The sequence below is a fragment of the Panulirus ornatus genome, chromosome 14 (assembly GCF_036320965.1).
Source record: "Panulirus ornatus isolate Po-2019 chromosome 14, ASM3632096v1, whole genome shotgun sequence".
Taxonomy (NCBI): Eukaryota; Metazoa; Arthropoda; class Malacostraca; order Decapoda; family Palinuridae; genus Panulirus; species Panulirus ornatus.
Window position 1 is genome coordinate 61411214 of NC_092237.1, and position 23777 is coordinate 61434990.

General features: G+C 47.2%; 1 protein-coding gene across 4 annotated transcripts in view; it reads right to left on the reverse strand.

Annotated features, from left to right (window-relative positions):
- Nucleotides 1–23777, reverse strand: part of LOC139753492 (uncharacterized) — a 609003-nt gene that overhangs the window by 484067 nt on the left and 101159 nt on the right. The window contains exons 1-2 of one of the 4 annotated variants that reach the window (XM_071670106.1): nt 4261–4497; nt 3771–4004 (exon numbers count right to left, since the gene is read on the reverse strand). The exons of the other annotated variants lie outside the window; for them this stretch is intronic. The gene's annotated coding sequence lies outside the window, so the exon portion shown is untranslated. Of the gene's footprint in view, nt 1–3770; nt 4005–4260; nt 4498–23777 lie in introns of those variants that run through there. 4 annotated transcript variants of the gene reach the window in all.

Here is a 23777-nt window from a genome sequence, read left to right on the forward strand (position 1 = left end):
ACCTTGTCTGAACATAAATGACACGTCTACACATACATATATATATATATATCCATGTATGAACATAAATGACACGTCTACACATACATATATATATCCATGTATGAATATGGAGTAGAACGTATGAACACAAATCATCATGTCTGAACATAAATCATGTCTGAACATAATTATTACCCTGACAGTACCTACAATAACAGTAATAATTCTGACGTGAACATTTATCAAATGAAACTCTACGGGAATTCACACCACGGCCTCACTCACACCACCACACCAACACCTGACCCAGATATCATTTGTGTGAACACATATATTTTCAAAAAAGTTGACATGTTATATTAAACAAGCAGGATAGTAACATTTATTCATAAAGTCACACACACTCAGTACAGTGCAAATAGGTAATCAAACACACACACACACACACACACACACGCACACACACACACAAACAAAAAATATAAAGCCTTACACACACACACACACACACACACACACACACACACACACACACACACACACACACACACACACACACAGAAGGCTGGCTCCCTCAGCACCTCAGCCCCAAAACTTCCAAAGAACTGATTCTTCGGCAGACGTCAGGCAACACCAGAGCATCTGGAACCAGCTACACAATAATAAACGTCCCTTCAACACGTTATAAATGCCAGAACATTTTCGTATCTGTGTCAGCGTTTAATGCCATCTATAACCTTATTCATAAGTGAGCTCGTTTTCCTCTATTAGAACGTATACCATGAAACCTCTTCTATACATGTACTGTTTAACTACATCTAACTTCATTCCACCGTAACTTCTTTATAGAGGGAAGTAAGGTAACTTCGACGACATGAAATCATCTCTTTTCCCACCAGCAGTGTAAGAAGCGTACGAGAAGAGCGTAATGCGTTATAAGGCCCCAAAAGCAATATCAACGTTCATTATTTTGTATCAGACTCTGAGTCTTATAACGTAGTTACTTAGCACTATGGGTCTCCACAGTCTACTGGACAACGGCGTAATTCGCTATACAACATAGGTTTAATAGTACCTCAAATCACATACTTGAAGACATGAAAGAGCCATACAGCCCCGAGACACATCATCGTTCAACGGAGCGGATTTCCAGAGCCGAGCGCCTGGAACCAAGATGCATCCATCACCCCGGGGTTCCAGCACTACGCTCCTTGGTGGTCACACAGGAGCCAGCCTGCACATCCCACACCCGCACGAATTTTGACCACCACAGTCGTCAACAGGGCAACTGTGTCTCAATGTGTTATCTTGTATTTCCACGAAGACGCGAAACAAAAACAAAACGAGAAAAATAATTTCCCTGCGAGAAGCCAGCAAACTAGTTCTTGTTACCTATGGCAGCCCGCAAACAGCATGTTGCGTTCAAGGTTTTCAATTTAACAATCTTCGTGACCCGTAAGGATACATATATTTCTTCCCTGATTTTCGACCGTAAGTAAAATCATATTCTTTTAACTCGAAAAAGCTTTCATATAAAACAAATATATATATATATATATATATATATATATATATATATATATATATATATATATATATATATATATATCTTTCTTTCTTTCAAACTATTCGCCATTTCCCGCGTTAGTGAGGTAGCGTTAAGAACAGAGAACTGGGCCTTTGAGGGAATATCCTCACCTGGCCCCCTTCTCTGTTCCTTCTTTTGGAAAAATTAAAAAAAAAAATAATAAGAGGGGAGGATTTCCAGCCCCCCGCTCCCTCCCCTTTTAGTCGCCTTCTATGACACGCAGGGAATACGTGGGAAGTATTCTTTCTCCCCTATCCCCAGGGATAATATATATATATATATATATATATATATATATATATATATATATATATATATATATATATATATATATATATATATAGTTACGTGTGTCTGTGTGTTTTTAGTTTTCCTTTTTTTTTTAAAGTGAATGCAAATAAGATCAAAAGATCTGGTACACAAGTCATATGTGTGTATATATATATATATATATATATATATATATATATATATATATATATATATATATATATATATATACACACACACATATGACTTGTGTACCAGATCTTTTGATCTTATTTGCATTCACTTTAAAAAAAAAAAGGAAAACTAAAAACACACAGACACACGTAACTAAAACCATTGTTCATGCGAAGAGCAAAAATGAATTCCAAACATGAATTCAAGATGCATGATATTAGAGAGATGGGGTCCCAGCAGTGTGAACCTCCCTCACAGTACGATACAAACAGGTAATTTCACAACAGCTCCGACGAAAAACAACCTGGCCCCCCCTGAGGCCCACAGGGACACATACATACACTGCTGATGAAGAAATAATTGTGAGGTCTTCTTTAAGACCAAGTTACCGCCGGTATTATACACAAATTTTACGATGGTAAACTTTACTAGTACATCAGACCTGTGAGTCACCAAGAAAGCTTAGTATTTATCAAGAGGCCCGCAAAGTTTACATGTAAACTATGTAAACAACTTGAGAGGAAAATATACATCTTGGCCACATTCGCCTTTACTTGTGTGTGTGTGTGTGTGTGTGTGTATATATATATATATATATATATATATATATATATATATATATATATATATATATATATAGAGAGAGAGAGAGAGAGAGAGAGAGAGAGAGAGAGAGAGAGAGAGAGAGAGAGAGAGAGATAGGAGAATTCATCTGCAGACAGTAAGTATGAAGACGCTGAATTCACACAGAGCCACGCCAAGCAATATATACACAGTCATGTTGAAGATTTTACAGGTGTCGCCTGTCGCTGAGCACGACCACACTCGTCTACCATCAGCCCGCAACACGTGATCATGTTCCCGTGCAAGGAATTCTGGCGACTCTAACCACTGAATGTCTGAGTACTTTCCTCGTCGGAGCTTTTGAGTTATTTTCTCATACCTCGTCGCTCGGATCTGCGTCATCAGCAACATCATCATGATGTATTCACTCGTCGCACCTCGTGTGTGGGGGAAAACCCTTGATGAGCGGAGGAGGAGGAGGAGGAGCAACTGAGCCAGGTGGCTTAGGCTTAGGGAAAGGCGTGCCAGAGGCGGATTAGGCTCGAATGGATATCGGTGATGGGTGTGGTCGGGTCTGTGTGGGGGGGAGGGGGTGTCACCCCTCCGGCTCTGTGGCAGGGAGGGACGGCACACGCCTCCCCGTCCTCCCTCATCCCTCTAGGTTTAATGATAGGTCCTGAGGTCGTCCTGGGGGTCACCCTCGTCGTCGCCGTCGTCGTCACTACCCGCCGGAGGGCACCGCGGTGTGTGGCACGCGCGCACACACCCGACGACCCCAGAAGAAGGGAATGTCCAGGACATCTAGTGAGGACTGAGAACCTGGCGATTACCGTTCATTATGGAGACCACTGAGAGAGAGAGAGAGAGAGAGAGAGAGAGAGAGAGAGAGAGAGAGAGAGAGAGAGAGAGAGAGAGAGAGAGAGAGAGAGTTAGTCCAATCTACCTTAAGAGTACCTACGACGAGAGGGTGCCTAAGGCAGGGGTAAAGAGAGAGAAAGCTGTGTCTGTGTGTGTGTGTGTGCGTGTGTGTGTGTGTGTGTGTGTGTGTGTGTGTGTGTGTGTGCGCACGCGCGTTCGTCAAGGCTTCGGACCCCGACAGGTAAGCTGGTAACACGTCCCTCTCGGAAAATCTCAACACCCATCACCTGAGGAAGCAGCGGAAAGACGAATCGCTTTTCACTGTCTTACTTACCTGTGCCGAGACGTCAGTGCCAGTCGCAGGTGCCACTCAGAGCAGTGCCAGTTAAGGGTGCCACTCAGCAGTGCCAGTTGAGAGAGCTAGCACTCATATGGCACTCATGTTAGAACAGTCCATAAAGAATATCTGAACACTGTTTGTACAAGTTCTTTCACAAAGTCTTCATATTTCCCTTCAAGGAGTAATGTAAACGAGACTCAAAGAGGCTAAATCGGTCCTTTTCTGGTACTGTAAATATAAACACAAACAAAAATACTAAATACATATATATGAGAAAATTGAAACATGTCTATATTTTTCAGTTAAAAATCAAGGAACTACTTCGATCGATCTCACCAAGCAGTAATCTACATGTGTGTGACATGAAAACTTTCAATATTAATTCTTGAATGAGAAGAGACTCTCAAAGGAAGGACAGGCGACTTAGTTAAATCACTTGGTCGACGTTAGTTTAGAAAGCTTTATATATTAATGATGCATTTACTCGGTATATACTGCCAGGACACAAAGCAACGTGTCAGCGAATCCTGGAGGCGCAGCCACACAGCGGCAACACAACACAACACAACGACAACACCGTGGCAACACAGCAAGGCCGACGGGGAACAGCAGGTATGGGGGCCAAGTCTGGACTATGTGCCATGCCTCCCCTTAAGACGGACTCTCCTCGTGGCACTGGGCAAGGAGAGTGTCACACCCGCCCGCTGCCCTCCCTCTGCCCATGACGAGAAGGAGGGAGGGGGTACGTGATGAGAGGGTGGGGGTGAGGTAATGGCTAGGGAGGGAGGGGTAGGGAGCGAGAATGGGGGGTGGGGGAAAGGTGCCAGAGGTCGGACGGGAGAAGACAACACCATAACCATGCTATATCTCCTTGTACGTATGATTCTATGACGCAAGTTCTACATGCGGAGGACACGTACCTATACACGAGAATAACGTCAATGGACAATGACAACCAAGGGTGAACAACCAGGAGAGGAAAGAAGCAGAGGTGAGGGAGGAAGTGGGCGAGGGGTTGCTGCGGTTTGCCAGAGGGGAAGTGATGGTTGGTGGCTCAGGTGGGGACGCGAGGGGGACTTCCGCGATGGGACGGGAACTGTATGATGACAGCCTAACGCCCTACATGCAGGAGAACCTACAGCTCTGTCGTGGGGACTAGGAGGGGGAGAGAGGAGGATGGGAAAGGTGAGACGGGGAGTTATGGCTCAACGTGTGTGTGTGAAGGAAGGAAGGAAGGAAGGAAGGCGCTCAACCAAGGATCTAAAGAGGGACCTTCACCCCATCGAGCCTGAGGGACGCTGGCAACGGATTCGTCCATTACAGGTGGCAGGGGGAGGTCAGAGGCCATAACGTTATTACCATATCCATGAATTATTAACGTCGGTTCACTGTAGCAGAACTGGCCTAATCTTACCTTCATGCAATGCCATGGTAATGCCACTCTATATGAGGCACCTAACCCCACCCTCCCTCGATCCTTTGAGTGGGTGTGGCACTCAACTCCTGGGGTGGATTAGGCAATCCCCTTGACACCCATGGTGGCTCAGACAATCCCTCTGGGTCGGGTAAGGCACTCCTTCGCCCCCTTAGATGGGTGAGGCACTCCCTCGATCCCTTGGTTGGGTGAGTCCCACCTAAGCAGGGCTGCCTAGCCACCACCACCAGCGCCCCCAGTGTGTCGTTACGTTGACCGCTCCTGTGATCGTAACACGGCCACTATCGGTCACTCGACCACTATTGTGCTCACGCGAGCGCCGGCCATCGGAAAACTCTCTGGACGCCGCGGGGGATCATGAAACACTGGGGTGCTATTGTCTCACGCTGACAACTATTTCTCAACTTTATAAGAGCTCTGCCGCTCCATTGTCCTCTGGGAATTACAAATCACACAGAAGTTTTGGCCGCTGAGGCTGCTACTGGACGACACACTTGTTGCCACACTGGTGTACGAGATATGAATTCTGCGTCAGACTGAGAAGGGAGGTGGGTCTTCCAGCAGAGTCGGAACCTCGCTAAAATGAATCAAAAAGGAAACAAATACATTCACCTACGAAGTCAACAAGTGGCATACGTCAGAGTTTTCGCAAAATAAGTAATAATGATATCTTATATAAAAACAGAGTCAAGGAGTCGTGAAAATGCTGTAATGAACAAGTCTGATGGTGACACAAGCACAGAAATCATGAAAGGGATTCATGAAAATGTTTAGAAGCCAGGGAGAAACCCTTGCTCATTATCATGAAAAGTTTCCAGGAGAAAAAAACTTCAATGTAAGCAGGACTGTGCCCACCCTCGTCAGAAATATTGAGGAGACGAGAAATAGAGAGTATCCTGAAGGTGGATCATATATAACTGTGCACCAGCAGTAGCGGGTGCGACATACGGGGGGGTCGAACCCCTCAGTCTGAATCATAGGTGATGCATCTCCAAGTCAGGGAAGTGGTGGTGGTTTAAAGTGACTTATCACAAGGCAGAACCAGGTGACTTTGAGTCTTACACTAGGGTGCTGTAAGGCCTGATACCCGAGACAGGTTTCATTTGACCCCATGTATACGTGAATATCTTCTCGAATGTCGACACTGGTCGGAGGTCGTTTGACCTCGTTGCTATGTCGCCTTCAGGGAGGACATCACACACACTAGATGGTCCACAGATACGAAATTTCGTTGCTGTATTTATAGTGTTTAATTCACTGGTGGCGGAAGGAGCGTAACGCATCATGGCCAGATGTTTATAGTGTTTTATTCACTGGTGGCGGAAGGAGCGTAACGCGTCATGACCAGATGTTTCTTCTTTTGTTATTGTTGTTCGAATGGCTAGGTCTCTGCTCGGCGCGGACTCCTGCCAAGCATACGTATATACCCGCCCACGTATGACATGACGCTTTTCGTTCTTCACGTCACCTTTCAAGAAAACACTTTTATAAAATCAACGGGAAAGAATTTCAGTATCTGTTCGCCGGTCTGTGGCGCTCTGTGTACACCAAAATATGTTTTCGGGAAAACATGTGTTCGCTCTTGTTAATCTGTTCGCCGTCAGCAATACTCTCGTCATCTTTTACTACCCAACAGACTGACGCATGAAGGTATGTACATGTACTTTCCAATCCGTCTTTCAGTAGATATATGGAATATAAAGACTTTTGACGCAATACTCTTTTACTTACGCTGTTCCTTAACGTACAAATTCTGGCAAGTCTGGCAAAATTCTATTCTTGTTCATCTCACCAAGCCGGAGGCCATGTGAGCTTATCCCATCAACTGGCTACCACCATTCGTTGCTGTCACCACCTGCAGAACAGCGTACAACGGCCTCACTACAACAGATCCTCAGCCAGTCATTTAGTCTTGCCGCATCCCACTCAAACACCAGGGTACGTCCACGCGCTCGTAACGCACGATGCTGTGAGGAAGACCTGTGTGGCAGGAGGAGTAAGTCTCCGCTCCTGCGGCAGTGGCATCCTTGCCTAGCGCGGTGCGGACGGGCCTGCTGCTGCTGTTCCTCCTCCTCCCGCCTCTGTAAACACTGAGGTGTTGTCACAGAAAACACATATTCTCCGGAAATCATCCTGCAGAAGGTTGACGAGAGCCTAAAATACCCCGTTATCGCCCGCGGTCTAAGTCTCCCCTTCAGGGCCTTCGTCTGCTGGGGAGGAAAACCAAAGAATGGAGACGTAAGAAGTCCAGTGGGAAAGGGGGATGGGGGAAGGGGAAGTGATAGAGCCTCGCTGATTCTCCTGCTGTGTTTGGATTTACTGTTACATCAACAGCAACGCGTCTGCTTGGACGGGAGTGAGGGCGATAGTGAGGGCTCGGGGCTAGGGAGAGGGTGACCGTCAGGGGATGTATAATGCAAAGTGTCAGGGCGAAAGGGAGGGGTGTGGGGGGGTGGGGTAGGGTCAGGGTAAGGTTGGAGATACACCTGTCAGATGGATCCATCACATAAAGTGTACTGTGAGGGGGAGTGGGGAGGGTATCGCTTCAGTCCCCAGGAGAGGTGATGATAATGCTATCCCCTGGCCGGGGTGTCACGCCTCTCCCTCCATGACGAAGTTTCAGGGCGGGATTCAGTGCAACAGTAGCAGGCGAGACAGCCTTAGTACCTCCCCGCTGTTGCTAAGGGGGGGGGGGGGACGCCGAGAAGGATTACAGGTTAGCGAAGGTAAAATCCCACTTAAGCGAGCACTACCCAGGCCCTCCCAGTTCCCACATTTCCACCAGCGGGGATTAAGCTCAGAGCGACGCTAACAAACGCCCTGTGTAACGAGGGGGATTTACCTCCGCCGCCGCTCTCTTCATGCTGTGTGTGTGTGTGTGTGTGTGTGTGTGTGTGTGTGTGTGTGTGTGTGTGTGTGTGCACGATATTACCTATCTGTTCCTACCGGAAGTGAGCAAATACTCGTATCGTTCTTTTGCCTCAGACACATATATTGGACCAGACTTCGTTGGGAACTATTCAAATTCCTTGCACACAACTACATTCTTACTTAATGAATTCCGGCTGTCGGGTATTGTGTGTGTGTGTGTGTGTGTGTGTGTGTGTGTGTGTGTGTGTGTGTGTGTGTGTGTGTGTGTGTGTGTGTGTGACATGGCTGAGGACGCAGAAGTGCAATGCCATGAGACAATGCGTTCGATCCAGCGGAAGATAAGAAGCGGGTCGACTCCAACCGATGAAGCAAATGGCAGGGTCGAAGGTGGGGAAGAGGGTGGATGTCAGGTCCAACGGAGGATGAAGGGGGGGGCTAGGACCGGGTTGACGATGGTGGCAAGACGTTGGGTTCATAGGAGGGGAAGAAGGGAGGGAGAGTGGGAGGGAAGGAGGCTGAGGGTATCGAGGCTTGTGATGGAGTTCCCAAGGAAGGAGGCGGGAGGGAGAGGACGGAGTCAACGACGTCGACAGTGGTGTGTACTCAGGGTCGAGCTAAGGGACGTCACGTGAAGGTGCCAGTCCCCTCATAATGCTCTCCTTGAACTGGCCGGGACCGAGAGAAACTAAAACGATTAACAACATCAGTTCCGATATGTTGCTGTGGAGACCCCGACGTTTCGGGGCGTTCCACGAGCCACTCCTGCTCTTGTGCCACTCCCCAAGCACTGTGACAGTTCTTAGGTCTTCCTTTTCTTCAGATAAGGAAATTATTAATGAATCAGAAATAATAATCAAACGCGTTACAGACCAGCCACATTAGGGTACTTCTCCCTTGCGAGGACTACGACTCATGCAAGGACAATATATATATATATATATATATATATATATATATATATATATATATATATATATATATATATATATATATATATATATATATTCAGTCACGTATTCATTTATCTCCTCACAAAAGAAATATGAGCAAAATCCCCAGTTTTGTAGCCACTTCGGAAAAAGATACAGAAATAACTCCACCCAATTTCTGTATTCACAACCTCACCTTAACTCAAAAAATTCATAACCCAGAATTATTATAATTTCTTACTGTGCTGGACACTTGATAATTAAGTCCACCCGCAGCTGATAATTAGAACGCTGCAATTAATATCAAGGTGGGTGTGGTAATTAGCACGTAAGCTACTGTAAAATTATCTTCGACAGTTTCGAAATGATTAACGTCTTTACTCGCATGTTCTCTTAACTGACTCTCTCGCAGGTGCTGTTAGGAGGAAAGTTGCATTAAGGCAGTGTGTGTGTGTGTGTGTGTGTGTGTGTGTGTGTGTGTGTGTGTGTGTGTGTTCAACTAAACCAAAGGAACATGAATTTCCTTCTACCACCACGTGACATGCAATGCGTTATCGGGATACGGCACATAGGGTCATATCGGCGCCTCACGATACATGTGTTATCGGGACATCAGGACACACAATGTTACCAGAACATGCTTGACGTAAAACTAATTATCGGAAAAGGACGAGAGACGAGTTATCGGGAAAATGTATATATATATATACGTCACCCAGACCAAACGACAAGTAATATCATCGGGTCATGATATCACACACTGTATCACTGGGAAATACCAACACACAATGTGAGAGTGGGCCAAGACGACAGACAAGGAGGCATCATTCGGAAAAATGCCCTCAGAAAGTACAGCACACATCCAATCAGCGCAAGGACTTCACGGCCAAATAATCAGACGATAATTACATATCTAATATATGGAATCAACTTTCAGATCACTGAGGTACTGAATGCTACAAATGTTATATGTAACTAGGGCTGATGAGCCGACCTGTGTGAACATCATTTTGAACACAAATGGGAAATGATTTACGTCTAACATCTAAGGCTCCAAGGGACACAGCAACACGAGTGTAAGACGCCCTACCAGTAACTCACAAACAGTAATCACACACACACACACACACACACACACACACACACACACACACACACACACACACACACACACAATTTGATATCATCAAAATTTAGACAACAGTGCGTCGTGTCCCCAGCGTTTATCTAATTCATGCGATCTGATCAGGAAAATCTATTCGAAAATGGGCCAAATCCTGGGGTGCAAATGTCCAATTAAAATATAACTGCAAACTTACACTAAGGCTATTGTGGGTAATGAAGCTAAAATGCCTCTAAACCTCCATAATTAAAAATGACACGAAAGCAAGGCTTTATGTCCACACATTTAAAACGAAAGTACCCGTTCTATAGAGTACAAATATGCGAAATGAAAAAAAATCTATTTGCATAGAAACAGCATCACGGCACAACAAAACATAGGTAGCTGTCGGTCAGGCCTCTGTAGCTTCAGTCAACTCTGTATCCTCTTCTACCTTCCCACCGTCCACAGGATGGGCAGGAGTCCACGACAGATGACCTGTTTCATCTCGAGGCAAAATAATTCAGAACCAACAGCCCGGCTGGTAATGACGCATCGTGTGTTGTCGGCACGTGAGGAGAGAAACTGTGTTACTGGGACGGGATGATTTTGTAACACAAGACCGCAACACATCAGAACAACTGGGATAACAGGACTGTGCTGCCTACGACCCTAGTGATGGTGGGACATCACTTCCCAGCTGTGAGTGAGGCACATTCCGTTCTGTACAGCACACACGAGGCAGTAGCAGCCCTTCTTGACAGCTTCCAGGCCGACGGCGCTCGTCCGATCTAGTCGTCACGAAAATGCCTCGTAGGCTTTAGCTTCGACTCCCCTCCTTCCAAAAGCCATTCCGCCTATCTACGTACCTTGCCGTCCCTCTCAATTCCACGTCACCTCGGCTGGAACACGGGGAGGAGAGGTGTCGAGAAGAGATGTACAAAATCATTGGAAGGTGTGAATTACCTGGGGAAGACGGAGAACCCAACCTGTCAACCGGTACGAAGGGGAGACCTACGACCGTCTCTAGCTACAGGCGAAGAACCTCAACTGTCTCTGGTCATATGGGTGGATCGCAACCGTCTCTGTTTTAGAGATAGACCGGAACTGTCTCTGGTACGAATGGAGGAAGCTAAACATTCTCAGGTTAAGGGAGAACCTCGACAGTGTCTAGTTAATGGGGAAAACGACCTAGAATGTCACTGTTCAAAGCAGACTATAACCTGTCCAAGAGTAACAGTGTAAAGAAAAAAAAATAGCAAACCAGAATTTGCATCAGGTAATGAGAAAGAGAGAAAAACACAGAATCATTAGGTCTTCCCTCCAGTGCCTGGCGCGCGGGTGTGTGGTAGTGGCGGCAGATAAAGAGGGAGGGGGGCGGAGGTACTCCCTGCAAGGCTATTGAAGAGATGAGCCACTGAGGAAATCCGAGGCGATGGTAACGGAGGAGATGCTCTCCCACACTCGTGGCACCTGGAGGAGGGAGGGAGGGTGGGGAACGTGGCTGTCGTCGCCTGCGACAGTAGCGGCGAGGGGGGAGGGGACAAATGAATGGGTCGTCTGCAATACCCAGGAAGAGGCGACAGGTAGCTGTCGGTCGCTGCAGCCGGCGATGGTGTGGGGCGTAACACGACTCGTCGTCGTCTGCAGCGGTGCTGGCGGGGAGAAGGGATGGAACCTTCGTCTTGGGGGTAGAGATGGTGTGTGTGTGTGTGTGTGTGTGTGTGTGTGTGTGTGTGTGTGTGTGTGTGTGTGTGTGTGTGTGTGTGTGTGTGTGTGTGTTGGTGTGGAAACGGCGACAATAGTCTATAAGACATTAGACAAATAAATAAAGAACAAAGACCTACAAGGAAAGACAACACACACACACACACACACACACACACACACACACACACACACACACACACACACACACACACACGGTGTAGCAGACACAGTAATACTAATCCCACCAGTGATTCATACCTAAACATGTATCAGGTATAATGAAATTACCTTTGCTAATTTGCAATGTGAAAAAATGGTCAGACACAGGTGTGACGTCAATGGGTTGTATATTATTCGAGGAAGAGCTTTGCGTCGTAAATCATACAAAGAAAAAAAAAATTAACGACCAAACTTTGGAACTACGTCATTTCGATATATCCCACAGGGGCATGACGACCGCCCGACCGAGGTCAGGGAGTCACGACTTCGCTTTTGTAAAATAAAACGACCGTCTGTCTGTCTGTCTGTCTGTCTGTGTGTCTCGTATATGGTGTACATACGTGGAGAAACAGAGGCCACAATGTGCGCAGTCCCCCTTGCCTGTGAGAGGGAAACGGAATTCCCTTTTCCGTATCTCATTTGCATGAAAATATCCCAGGGAAAATATATCTGGTTGTGCTGTGATTATAATAATGGTGGAAGGGAAGGGGGTGGGTCTCTCTCTCTCTCTCTCTCTCTCTCTCTCTCTCTCTCTCTCTCTCTCTCTCTCTCTCTCTCTCTATCTATCTATTTATCTCTCTCTCTCTCTCTCTCTCTCTCTCTCTCTCTCTCTCTCTCTCTCTCTCTCTCTCTCTCTCTCTCTCTCTCTATCTATCTATCTATCTATCTATTTATCTCTCTCTCTCTCTCTCTCTCTCTCTCTCTCTCTCTCTCTCTCTCTCTCTCTCTCTCTCTCTCTCTCTCGGGAGTCCTCAGCTCAAGGTAGTAAGTAGGTTCATACCGCTTTCATCGGAGGCTTGTGGCGCTGTAGAATATAGCGAGCAAGTTGCTCCACTGACACACTTCGGTAGTCACGATGATTTCAAAAGCTACTGGGAGGATGACAGGTCTTCATCCAAGCTCAGTTCAGCGAAAACTTCGTTTTCTCTCAAGTAAACTGCTATTCCGCAGAGGACTGAAGTGAAGGTAAACGTCCAGGACCCAAAGGGAAGACGTCGTCCATAGCTGCAGGTGGATTAGGAGGCACAACCTGGGCCAGTGTGACGGAGGGGGATTACAGTCTACAACCTGTACATGTATTGGCTCCACAACACCTCCAACCCAAGCAGGAAATATGCAAACAAATGTCTGCTTATTGGTCATCCTCCTGACCCATTCCATTCTTAAACTCGCGCAGCTGGAATTACGATTCTGTTGAAGAGTTATGGGGCATCGCGTAACCTTCGTCTGTACCTTCAATTTGCGACATCGTCGGAAAAAAAAAAAGGGGGACCAGAGAAGTGGAGCAAATAAACAGACTGGGGCGCGAGTACCTTATTTCATCAGTGGTTTTTCATGTTCCCAGACCGAGAGCACACACTTCAATCATAATAACTTTCTATGTCTTTTTAATAACCGCCCCCTCCTCCTCCTCCTCTCCTCCTCCGTCCTCTACAGCCGCGGGGGGAAAACAAGCGGAAAAAGTAATTTTTCGCTCCAACTGTTTGTTACGAGCAGCAGGTGTCAGTGTTGCCATAAGCAGCAGCGATGCAGGCACTCACACACACACAATTACTTTTCCACCATGTCTGCAGCAAGAGGGGAGGATTTTCTTTTGACCCGAAAACAAACAAGCTTCGTACGTTACAGGAATATAACGTAATGTATTAAAGTGAAGGTGTATGAGGAAACATTCACCAGGGGAAAGTCCAGCCAGCCCTAAACTACACTACCCTACACTACATTTCTCCCGCTGAAGGTAGAGCTAAAAAAAAAAAAGAAAAAGGACTTGGAGTCTTGCAAGGTCACTTCTTTGGCCCCGGCCAGAATATCCGCAGCAAGTGGCTATAGGGAAACCTTCAACCTATAATGCCTTACTTCTCTACGTGTACACAGACAAAGCGTTTCTGTGGGTGAAGAACACACAACAAGAGGATATCCCAGGAGAATATTTTACGACAACTTTTAATGACAATTTTAAATACACAACCAAGAAACATGGGAATGTTGGACTGACATTTAAGTAATAATAATCTATAGGATCTATGAAGAATGACCGATAGATAACTAATCTACAGGATCTATGAAGAAGTTATCCGTTGAGGTTATCCAATATTATTCATCAGCAAAGATAGCGACTGTTATCAATATCAGCTGGTGGGTCCAGGGCCCAGCTGGCGGGTCCAGGGCCCAGCTGGCGGGTCCAGGGCCCAGCTGGCGGGTCCAGGGCCCACCTGGTGGGTCCAGGGCCCAGCTAGCGGGTCCAGGGCGTGGGCAACAAGTTGACCGACCAGCCGTCACAGTTTCCCCTGATCAAAAGAGCAAAGGTCAAGATCATTTCCTTGGCAGAAAAGAATCAATAATTCTGAATAATATTCTCGTGAACACGTGCGAGATAAAGAAATAAACATGTCGGTGGGGAAGGTAAGTTTCTTGATCCGGGATTTCATAACACGAAATGTTGCAAGACATGACAAAACTTTTCAATGTTTTTCAATTTTTCTCCAGAACAACAAAAAAATAAACGAGGTTATTAGACACTGATCTTGATTCAAAGGTGAACATCGTTTTCAAGGTATAATTAAACTATACGTAAAACATTAATATAAGAAAAGTGATTATCTTAAACGCATTTTATGAAATCATAATCACGGTGTAACAAAGACGTGACGAATTAACTCGTTTTTTTTCCCCCCAGTTCTGTGATGAGGATAGACACTGGCATTGAGTCGTGTTTTCACGACCCCCGGAACAGCTCTGAATCCTACACAGTCAACACAAATGTCACAATCACTCTCAAAATCTCTTGGCATTGTCTTGTCTTCCTATTCCCGCCCAGCTTCACCTTCAGACCAAGACAATGGAAGCCATCGTCCTGGCGCTGGTGATCGTGCGGGCGTTCTCGGACTGCCTGCCTGTGGGACCACGCACTGGGAAGCGATTTCAATTTTCCAAGATCTGTGCAAACAATGTGAAGCAGCCTACACGAAGCGCTCCTCCTTTCTTTCGTTCGTCAATAACAGAGGAGGAAGGAGACATCTCATTTCTTTCTCTGTTTTTTTTTTTTTTCGAACGAAGAAGGACAAAGAAACCTGAGAGTTTGGTAAGAGAGAGAGAACTACACGTGACAGCAAAGCCATACATGGTAGAAAAAATATATCTTAGGATGTCGATCAGCACGTTGCATTAGCCATGACTGTACTGTGTCTCCATCAACCGCAGCTTCGACTAATTTGAGATACTGATGCTTCGCTGTACTCATCATTTATGGAAGATGTTCTGCGTACATACGCTGCTGCTTACCCTCAACTTCCTCTTAGCGTCAGAGCTCCGCCAGTTCTCGTAACGCGATACAGTACCATAATGCAATTAATAACCTACCCATTACAGGTCTTTCCACAAAACAACACAAGCCTAGATGAAATGAACCATCAGCTGGAGCCTGCCTGTGACTAGCTCACAATGGTAAAGTGAGGCGCGGCTCCTGAGCCTCGCCAAATGACAGCGACAATACCAACAGCTTTTCATCAGCTCTGACGGAACATTAATGAACCAACAAAGGTCATCTTGTACACAAAAAGAGTCAGCTGCCTCACCTCTCCCAGGTCTGACCTACGGTACAACCCCACTTACTAGCATGGGTTCTGGTTGTGGACCTGTGACCCACAACTCACACCTCCCTGTGCAGACAAACGTGAATATTTGATAAGTATGGGTAAGATTTTTGGTTCTTTCTGCCACAGTGCTAATGACAAGCACCTAGCCTGCCGGAGGTCACCTTCTCACCGACAGAAGTGCACACTGAGCAGCTGCTAATCATTATTATCAATTATTAATATCATTATGAACTTTATCGTTATGATTATCATTATTAGTATCATTATCAATATTATCATTATCATTACCGTCATCATCATAAATGTTAATATACATAGGCTAAACGTATCTCTTAGTAATGTTATACATACGGTGAACACCAACCATCTCTCACAAGAGACCCTTGAAAATGGACTGTGGCGTCTCCTTACCTCGAAGTCCCCACTAAATGACACGTTCAGTTGATTTAATAACATTTTAATTGATGTCTGGTAATGTTGGAAGATGTTATTGAAAGAAAGCTTTACAATATCGCATGCCGTTTCCTTCATATGGGGGAAAAAAGAGAGAAAGACACTGGACTAACCTAATCTTGTGGCGTCAGGAGCATTAGAGAAAACTCATGCACCGTTCTCTCTCAGGGGGTAACTTTAAAAAATTGTCATAAGTCGATCACAGACCGTATTTCCCGGGAGTCCTCACGTTAACTAAGGACCTTCAACAGATCTTTATTTCTGCTAAAGAATACAAAACAGAACTACAGCTTTGTGAGGAAACACATACTTCATAATATTCCTATACGTAAGAATATAAAGAAATAAGATTGTGGACAAAGTAGACGTCAGACCATCGCTGAATACACCCATCTTATTTCAAGACTTTCAAACTATTGATGACCTGGCAGCATATCTTACAAATCCTGACGTACAGCTGCTCCCCTCCTTCCCCAGAGAAACCACAGAGATAACACCAGCCCCTGGACTCCGGGGTTCCTTTGGACAGACGTATAGGAAAATATGCAGACTCATCAGTCCCCCATCGAGCACTTGGGCACAATCGACACAATACACAGTGATTCCCGGTGGAAAACAACGTCAAAATATTCTTGAAAATTCAGCCAATTTCCCTCCACACACTTGTCCCGGGTGGCCCAGTACATTCTTGTAACTGGACCTGAAACTTGCGTCTCCTTGAATCCGACCAACTGCGTTCTGTACGACGATGGAATTGCCAAAATTTTCCTCCTCCTCATTCACTCCGCCGGCATCAAATGTTACATTCACTCGGGTTCGACCTTCCGAATCTGATCTCATCTTCGCACAAGGCAAAGGGGAATATATCTTACTGGCAACAGCTGTCCGTAAGCGCCTTCGCAGGGGCGTGACACGAAATCCCGGGTGCACCTGACGACCCCTGACAGAGATATCTTGTCAAGCAGGTTATCTTACTTAAAGAAAATAGCCCTCACAGGCCCTGAAAAAAGCCGAACCCATAGCTTTGTTCTTCAACGAACGTTCACATGAACAACAGTCTGGGAAGCTGACGCCCATGACAAACCATATAACTGAAATATCATAACAATGAAGAACACAGCCATTCATGAGGTAACAACAACCAAACGCGTAAATAAATAACAAGAGAACAATAACAAGGAATCATCGTAACACCTGCGACAATCACACTCAACTGAAATCACTTAACGCGATCGTTACTCCCAGGCAGGTGCGAGGCAGCGTGCGAGGCAGCGACGACTTCCTCCACTCGTAATTCTCGTCCTTCTTTCCCCATCTCGGTTGAGGAACTCGCTAAGTTCGAGCGTTAGGCGTCCCCACGGCCTGCTCTGCTCCTCCGACACTCACTTCGTCGCTCTCTCTCTCTCTCTCTCTCTCTCTCTCTCTCTCTCTCTCTCTCTCTCTCTCTCTCTCTCTCTCTCTCTCCGTCTCTGATGACAGCACCAGGAGGGTCGTCAGGGGGTGTGGACGTGGCTGATGGGAGCTGTCTGTCTGAGAGCGTCTCTTAATCTTTACTTCCTTTAAGTTTGTACCCGAGTGTGGATGTTATTTGTGTGTTGCGTGGGGTAGGGAGTTTTACACTCGTGCTCGCCCACGTCTCTCAGCCTTGTGGCATATGTACACCAGGTCTTGAATGTGCAAGTACAATATTTATCTATACGTATCGACCAAGCTCCAAAGATAAGCTTGTCACCTAACATCAGTTCTCCTGTTATCTGCCCTTCCTATGTACATCCTTGAAAGGTTCTGCAGCAGATAACGCGTCACAGACCACCAGATTTCCTGTTATCTGGCTTTCCTACGTACAGCCACGTACCCATACCACCCCAGGTGTACTGTGGAAGAGAGGAGGCAGCGACTTGCCGTGCCACCAGCAACCCACCCTCACCAATCATCTCCTCCGCCAGAATCAATAACACTCCTGGTACACAAAACAGTAATCAACCTTAGAACATAACGAGTCCAGTTACCGACTGGATGTTGGGTAGGGATGGGTGAGGGGAGGAAGGGATCCTTTTGTGGGAGGGATGGGGAGGATCTGGGAAGACAACAATGGCGGAGTCTGGGAGCGTAGGAGGGAGGGGAAAGAGGGAGGGGAGTGGGAGAGGTGGGTAATGAGAGAATGGAATCATTACGCAAGAGTAAGTGGGGTGAGTAGGGTGGGAAGTGTGTTACGTATGGATGGAGGAGTGATAGACAGAAGGAAGGTGTGGCAGTTAGAGGGAGTGAGGTACGGCAGGCAGAGGGAGGGGGATCTGGCGGACAAAAGAAGGGAGTTACGACACGGAAGAAGGTGCAGTAAATATGGAATGAAGGTATAGGTGATGGGGGACGGGAAGTGTAGTATAGGGGGGAGATGGAGGTGTGGCAGATTGAGGGAGGACAGTATGGCAGACGGGGGAAGAAACAATAAGATCAATCCTCCCTTGGGATTATCCCTAGATATCGATCTCTTCCTAATGAAACTAATGGCGTGTGGGGTCCTTGGGCAGGACCGTTGTAGCCACTTGGTGTCCCCTTCTACAGGAGAACCCTCCTGCAGGTCACAACTGCCCTTACTAGCTGCCCACTCAGGTCTTACCGTTTCGTATTCCAACCCCCAGGTCTCTGAGATCATGACTTCCACCCAATATCCTGTCTTTAATGAGAAATGGCGGGAAGAAATGAGAGATTAGGAAAACAGATGATGAACCGAGGCACTCTGAGGCGTTGGGTCGACGCCCGGCCACGCTGAAAGATCGGGAAACACACCCACACCATCCACTGCCTCGGGAGCTCGTGAAGGTCCTCAGTGACAACAACAAGAGCGTCCAGTGCTACGCTAAAAGGCGCGTCATCCTTCTCCCGTCACAAGCACGACGCCCTAGCCTTGTCTAGCGCACCAGTGATGCCTATCCTTGTCCCCTGGTACAAGAACGAAGTCCTAACTAACCACTCCTTGAAAAAACGACGCCATTCAGTCAACGAGAGAGAGAGAGAGAGAGAGAGAGAGAGAGAGAGAGAGAGAGAGAGAGAGAGAGAGAGAGAGAGAGAGAGAGAGAGAGAGAGAGAGAGAGAGAGAGAGACTCCCTACCCGCTCATGGTCGAGGATCCCACACACTTCGTTACTCCCCCGTCACTGTGAAGTCACAGCAGCAAGATGTCAACAATAGTGTCTCACACAATAAGACTGTAACCCTCTGAAAAGACCGTTCCCACAACCACTAAATCCACACGTTAACCAACAGACCAGAGTAATCTGAGCGTAATAGGGCAGCCTCCCTCCTCCTAAATGAACATCTGCAGCTTCCAATTACTATCCCCAATTACAGTCCTCAATTACGAAATTCGTGGCGGGAGGAGGGCGGTGTCCGTGACCTGGGGGAAGGGGGAGGATCTCTGCTGGTGCGGGAGGAGGGCCGATAAATCGAAGATTCTCCTCGGAATTATGGTTTGCTGGACGACCCCTGTTGCCGCGCCCACACCACGCCCACATCATTTTTCCCTCACGCCCACACCACACTTCCATCACACCACACACACACACACACACACACACACACACACACACACCTTGATTATCCTAAGCCTACACTACTTACAAACTTTCCACATTTCTCACACTTGCACAAATCCCACACAACACGCCTACAACCCGCCCGCGTTACACCTCCGCCACGCCCTCACCCCAACTACACACAACACCCACGCCCTCACGTACAAGTCCTTAAAGATCCGGGAATGTGGGAAAGCTAAGACAAACTCAGGAAGAGAAAAGGTTAGATATGAAAACAGACCATCGAGGTCCTCAGACATGTCGCTAGAGGGTGGGAGGAAGGGAAGGGGAATATGAAGACCTGATCTCGATTCTCAGTTCATGAAGGGTCGAGTACATCGTTGAGGAGCGGGGAGGAATGTCGAGTACTGCCACTAGGAATGCATCATCTGCAGTGAGTGAAGGAGCCTCAAGCACGTTTTATAGTCAGCAAAAGGAAACGAAAAACAACCTATGATTTTTCCCAGGCTCGTCCAAGCCCTCCATCTCTCGCCACAACCCCCAACAACCCCCCCCCCTCCCATCCTCCAACCCAACTCCCCCAACCATCCATCCTCCGCCTCCCCACCACCATCCGCTGCCTCCTGATAACATAAGGATAAAATTCGAGATCTAACCAGTTAATTAAGGGGTTCCTCCCGGCGAAATACAATATCATTTTCGTTCTTCCTTACCGTCTCAAGTTCAGGCTGGGGGCAATACCGGTGACTGTCAACTCGTCCTTACCTGAGGAGGGAAGAAAAAAAGGTATAAAAGTGTGTGTTGTGCTGGAGGTCTACTGGAGCCAGACATTACAGGTTCAATGATTACATCTTACGGGTTAATAGTCATCGGTCATATTAACATTATAGGTTTAATGATCACATCTTATGGCTTAATAGGCATCAGTTATGTCAAGCAGATCGTAAAGATTACAAAGATCATCTGATGTGATCTTCACATATAAGAAACAACCCGTCAAGATGGCACGGAAGTTGGAGACGTCTACATCCAATCCATCATACCTGTCACTTTAATCTGGCAGGTGTAGGTACGCCCTTTAGGCGATTAGCTGAAATAATTTATATGCAAATTAGAGACCGATATCCTGTCTACCACTGCCTCTCTCTCTCTCCCACACACACACACACACACACACGAAGCATAGGACAACATCAGATGAGTGTACACCCAAATCAAGAGATTAACAACAGCATATATTTGTTGAAACATTTATATCTTTATAAATTCCAATATATATATAGAGGTTGGAGATCAATAGGAGGGTAAAGACCACTCAGGCCGTTCGGAACAGGCCAATATTTTTGCTTTTTGTTGCAAGAATATTCAGCAACTATCTTTTAAAGTTGCAATCTGAGCTCTCTCTCTCTCTCTCTCTCTCTCTCTCTCTCTCTCTCTCTCTCTCTCTCTCTCTCTCTCTCTCTCTCTCTCTCGCTGTGATTAAAGGCGAATATCTTCATGAGTTTCTCGGCGTGAGGAGCCTAATTGACTGACTGACTCACTCACTCACTCACTCACTCACTGGGTTCTGGCTCACATGCGCCTGAGTGAGGGAACTAGGAGAGGGCAGAGGCAGGTGCGCAACGACGCTTGCGAAAACGCTCAAAATTCGCGGTGATTCGAAGCACCTGTGGTGCGGCGTCTTGTAGAAGACGACTGGACATCTACAGCGACCGCGAGGTGAAATACGAGAGGTCATGGGGCCGGGAATGTGGTCTTAGAATTATCCTCAACCCTTGAACGACGAGATGGTTCTGTTGGTGTATGTGTAGTTTGGCGGTGACGGCCTTAATGACACTGGCAACGGACAGGCCTAAAGCCCGGACGACGATGAACCGAATGGTCTGGCCTTTGGGTATGTCGCCCTAAACACAGTACCGGCAATGGGTGACAAGACACTGGTCATGGCAGGGAGGAAAAGCCCCTGGGTGTGTTGATCCCAGTCCAGGGGTGATGGTAAGGGGAGAGAGAGAGAGAGAGAGAGAGAGAGAGAGAGAGAGAGAGAGAGAGAGAGAGAGAGAGAGAGAGAGAGAGAGAGAGAGAATATCACATTCTTCCCCGTGGACTAAGTGGCATCCCTCCCTCCCCCTCCCCTCAACACCCTTGTCTCCCCTCACCCATAAAGAAACTCATAATTTAAAAAAAGAAAACATTCTTCCACACAAGTTAAAGTCCGAGTGAACAATAGGGACTGGCAAACGTGATATCAGAGCCACCACAGATACCTCATCAGCCCAACAGGTATTTACTGACTTGGCTGAGGTTACTTCTGTCGGTCAGCCTCTCCTTCCAAGCCGTCAGTGACCGGGTAACCCAAGTCTTGTTTCCGTCCCACAACATCAAACCTTCCGTGATTCACACAGTAATGACTCATAAACGCATGATTTCATCATATACAAAAACTAATCGTTTTTCTGAGATACCTTCGTACAGCATCCATGCTGCCTCGCTATCTATTCTGAGTATTATCTCTCTCTTTCACACACATTAACTCACACGGCCCGTTCTTCGCAACTAAGTTTTCCTGCAGTAAGCGCTACGTGGTGCGAGCCCGGCCTTTTTGGCCAGATCTCAACGTGAGTGAGTGAGTGAGTGAGGAGCAAGTACGATCTCTGAGCGGGAGACGGACCCAGCCTTCCTCCCAACTGACGTGTCAAGAGGGATGGCCTCCACCTCCGGGACACACACACACGAGAGGCCAATAGCAGCAAAATCCTGGAATCTCGTCAGCACTGGAATCTGGAAGGTGGGGGAAAAAAAGAAGAGAACAACGTTCCACGAAACACCTGTTGATCTTGAGTGCCAGACTTCCATACCGTCAGGGCAGACAGCCCCTCCTCCCACGCTCGCCTGGAATGACGAGTAACGCAAAAAAAAATCAGTCCATCATTCCAGGCAGAATATTCATGAAGTGTCCTTTTTCACGACGGGTAAAGATTGATGGAAATCTGATGGAAATCTGGGTAATCAATCTGGTTGTAAAGGTTATGAGGGAAATCTGGCGTGTGACGGATTATACCCAGAGCCAAGTTTATTGTTGTAGGAGGCAGGGAAATGACAGAGCCACACACAACCACCTCCCGATCCCCATCGACAATCATGTGACACTTGCGTCCTACCTCTCCCCACCACCACCACCAATGCACATTCTCCCCACCACCACTGCACGTTCTCTCCACCACCACCACCACTGCACGTTCTCCCGACCAACACCACCAATGCACATTCTCCCCACCACCACTGCACGTTCTCCCCACCACCAACAACGTCACCAACATTACTAAACATGACCCAAATAACTGCAACAGTTTCGGCAGCAGCAGGAACCACGTACCAGCTGTAGCAGCAGTAACACAGCAGAGACTAGCGTCTACCTACATCTGGACCAGCAGCATCACAGCAGGGACCATCGACCAGCAGCATCACAGCAGGGACCATCGACCAGCAGCATCACAGAAGGGACCATCGACCAGCAGCACCACAGAAGGGACCATCGACCAGCAGCACCACAGCAGGGACCATCGACCAGCAGCATCACAGAAGGGACCATCGACCAGCAGCATCACAGAAGGGACCATCGACCAGCAGCATCACAGAAGGGACCATCGACCAGCAGCATCACAGCAAGGACTATCGACCAGCAGCACCATAGCAGGGACCATCGACCAGCAGCATCACATCAGGGACCATCGACCAGCAGCATCACAGAAGGGACCATCGACCAGCAGCATCACAGCAAGGACTATCGACCAGCAGCATCACAGAAGGGACCATCGACCAGCAGCATCACAGAAGGGACCATCGACCAGCAGCACCACAGCAGGGACCATCGACCAACAGAAGAAGGAGTAGCGACAACAAATGCACACATAACCAGGCCTCCTCTACATACCCCACAGATCCCAGGCCTCACTCTACCATTTTGGTACTTTCTTTCTCCCGTTCATCTAACGCTTCCCCTTGTGTCTGATCATCCCCTGTAGACCAGACGGTACAGCACAGCTTCCACCATTCCCTGGTTTTACCGGTCTGTGTAACACGTCTCTGTTCCACCTCCGTTCGTTCTCCCTCGTCTTCTGCGTTGTCATGGCAACCTCTTGAGGCGACACTCG